General features: G+C 31.4%; 1 long non-coding RNA gene across 1 annotated transcript; it reads left to right on the top strand.

The window, feature by feature from the left end:
* Positions 1–919: 919 nt before the first annotated feature.
* Positions 920–3548, top strand: LOC139487052 (uncharacterized). Its single transcript, XR_011655725.1, has 2 exons — positions 920–1013; positions 3397–3548. It is a non-coding gene; the product is annotated as an uncharacterized lncRNA (long non-coding RNA).
* Positions 3549–3768: the final 220 nt, after the last annotated feature.

The raw sequence follows: 3768 nt of genomic DNA, 5'->3' as shown, positions 1-3768 counted from the left end.
GCATTATTTTTGTTTCCTTTTATTTATTTTCCTTGTTTTGTGTGGGTACTCTTAATTTCTCGTGCTAGTCCAACATTTAAGTTAAAAAAAGGTAAACCAGGACTAAATTCGAAGTCAGATGGGAGATTGTTTTAAATTATGTGTTCCCAGCCCTGCAGGCACACTTTGTTGAATCAACGTTGAATCTTTGTTGATTTTAGGTTATACATTGATCAACAAATATTCAACATTGATTCAACGTTGACAATGCAACGTTGAAATTAGTGCATTGTTTCAACGTTGAATTAACATTGTGTTGAAATACCAACAATGAATCAACGTTGGCTAAACAATATATAAAACCCAGTAGTTGTGGATACCAGAATTGTCAAAAAAGAAGTATTGGACACATCACAATTATTTTTAAATTAACAACGATATTCACATTAAATAAAATATTTAGTAGATTTATCACTAATTGTTGTAGTGATTATAGAATAACACCTAAAACAATCACAGTGTATATATAAGCATTACTGATTAATCATGAACTTCGCACACCAAATATTGAAATAATAGAAAATTCCAAAATTTCACCCCCACCCAAAAACATTAGACTAGTAATAGAACTAGCGTGTATACAGGATCATACAGTGAATATAAAATTAAATATTTGTGAATTACCCCTTCCCTTTAAAAGACCCCTCCCCCTTTTTCCTTGATGTCAAATATCTTGTTTTCATTTCTTTCTTTTTTCTATTCTTTTTATCAATTCAAAGAGAAAGACGTATACATCAGTACATAAACAAATTGTTGTTGACAACTTGTGATATAAACTTCGGATAGATCTATTTAAATAACGATTTAAATTTTCGCGGCATTGTAACATTTCTATTTTAAGACTGTTCAGATTTATATGCGCATGCGCAGTTGTTTTTGTTGCCAAAGTTTGAATATCCGCTAACGAGACCACAAGTGATTTCTACAGAGTTTTTATCAATATCTTTCCTGTATACAGCTTTTACATTTTTATCGTAAGTATTTATATTAATTGTTGTGATTAAGTTATCGTATTTTAGAAATGTGAGCATATCATGTTGTTATGAAACAGTACTGAAAAGTTGAAATTTTACACGAAAAAAAGGGGGATGTTTAGGACAATCTAAGGATTGACCTGAGGATCCTCGAGGAGGATCAGCGTAGCATGTTACCATTCCCAAGATATCTTGCAACATGTCATGAATTTTTATCATTGACTTTTTGAAACCATGTGATTGAATCATAAGTAAAAAGAAATTTTAATCGCATAAAAAGTGGGGCTTGTTTACAACTTTGGGATGGAAAGGTCAGAAGCTATATGTATATATTTATGCGATAAAAATTTCCTTTTTATATGATCCCAGGATATTAATTGCGGTCAAGTTATGATTTAGTATTTAGGATTTTCTTGCAGATTATACCTTCTAGTCTATCTAAAAGGAAATGTAGTTGAGACCTTATGCTTTTGATTTATACTTTAAAGTAATATCATTATGAAGTGATTAATAGTTAAATGTGTTGAACAGAATTAAACTTTACAATGTTACAACTTTTGATTTTTTTTTAGATGTCATCCTGAAGACCTAGATGGAATCACGTAACAGCAATTCAAGTGTCGGACAAAACAATGAACTTTCTAAAACTGGCTCTAAAAAGACAAGGTGTGAGAAAAAAGAAGTTGAAGTTTCACTATTAGTATTAATAAATAAATTTATTTTAATTTTATCGTATTGAATATTTCTCTATAATCAGTGGTTGGACATTAGAATACATGGGGTAGGAAGTTTCCTAACAGCAAACTTTGTTTTATATATTTTGATGAGTCAGATATTTCAAATAGACATTGAGCAAAATTTGTGTATTAAGGGTTGTGCGCTTTCGAAATCAATATTTCTCTTGGATGAAAATTTGTGTTGTTATAAGCATATTGTAAAAAGTTAAAGCAATGTTGGTGGTTAAATTATGGTTCGTAGGAAATCCCTCAACACACATATTTGTTATTCAGTTGATTGGTTGTTATCATCATCATGGTCAAGCCATGCTCACCACACGAATGTGGTCACTCAGTTTTATTGTTGAACATTACTGATAGTATTTAAATTGGCAGTTAATGGCATCTACATTGTATTCAAAGTTTTGTGCACCCAAACACTTTGTATTGTTGTACCTATTGTTAAAAAGACAACCATCAACCAAAGAATATTATTTATATATCTTTAGGTCACCATACAGTCTTCAACAATGAGCTAAAGCCCACACCATGTCAAATATAAATACAATGACTTTATTTAAAGTTAATCAATTTTGTTTTGAGATTATTTTTCAAACTTGGGTCTAATGGAGCAGTTAATACTTATTGGATCGGGTTTCCTGAGGCAGAATATTGATATGGCATTTTGCATGTTGAGTGCCTTGAGACATGTGAGAAGACAATAGCTTGAATATTGCTACAGTATAAAATGAAGGACTGCAAGACACAGAAAAAACAGGATGAATGACATATTTGTTTAGGTGGAAACACAGTTGAACACAACCACTAACCAATTTTGATTCCGTGTTGAATACTAGTATTGTATTCACCCTGAATTCAATCTGAATTCGAATTAAGCTATTGGTTGAAACAATGTTGAAGCAACCATTATTCTATATAGATTCAATGTTGAACATCAACATTGATTCAACATAAGATTTCAACGTTGATACAAATTTGCAAAATCTAATAATAATTCAACATTGATTCAAAATAGAAAATAAACATTGATTCAATGTTAAATCAACGTTGTGTGCCTGCTGGGAGGATATAAATTGCGATCAAGTTATGAATATTCCCCCCCCCCCCCGATTTGGATGCAACATGGGAAGGGAAAAGGTGACTGCAGGGTCATTGTGTTCATTATCATGACTGTGTGATCTCCAATAACAACTGAGTTATAACTTCTGGTACTTTTTACTTAATATTCACAATTTAATTTTTCGTGCTTCCTTTACCCCAATTTTTATTTTCATTGCAGCTTTTTTTTTAATTTTTATTTCACGTGTTTCCGTGTTAAGAACCTCCCTTTACCATCCTCGAATATGTCAATTAGACAGATATCCATACCGCAGCACAAGGAATACAGAAAAAGACATAAGTGGACAAACCTTCAATTTGTTCAAATTAAAATGTAGTATTTAGGATTTTCTTGCAGATTATAGCTTCTAGTCTATCTAAAAGAAAATGTAGTTGAGACTTCATAGGACAACTGTTATTTACTTTAGTTTTCATCGGTTCTTTTACTTTTGATTTATACTTTAAAGTAATATCATTATGAAGATATTAATAGTTAAATGTGTTGAACAGAATTAAACTGGACAATGTTACAACTTTTGATTTTGTAGATGTCATCATGAAGACCTAGATGGAATCACGGAACAGCAATTCAAGTGTCTGACAAAACAATAAACTTTCTTAAATTGGCTCCAAAAAGACAAGGTGTGAGAAAAGAGAAGATGAAGTTTCACTATTAATAAATAAATTTGTTTTAATTTTATCGTATTGAATATTTCTCTCTAATCAGTGGTCACAGTGTTGGAACGGAACTGTACGGTTTTCTAATAAATTGGTCATTCGGGAGACTGTCAAGCGGGGCTCCGACATTTGCAAAATAACAAGTTGCTTGATGGAAACTTTGGCGAACTCTTATGTTCCTATATCACGTTTCTGCTTCAGGTTTTGATAGCAAAATTATTCTTTGTGTAAATATGAACCAA

The sequence above is a fragment of the Mytilus edulis genome, chromosome 8 (assembly GCF_963676685.1).
Source record: "Mytilus edulis chromosome 8, xbMytEdul2.2, whole genome shotgun sequence".
Taxonomy (NCBI): Eukaryota; Metazoa; Mollusca; class Bivalvia; order Mytilida; family Mytilidae; genus Mytilus; species Mytilus edulis.
This window is presented reverse-complemented; position numbering and strand designations above follow the sequence as displayed.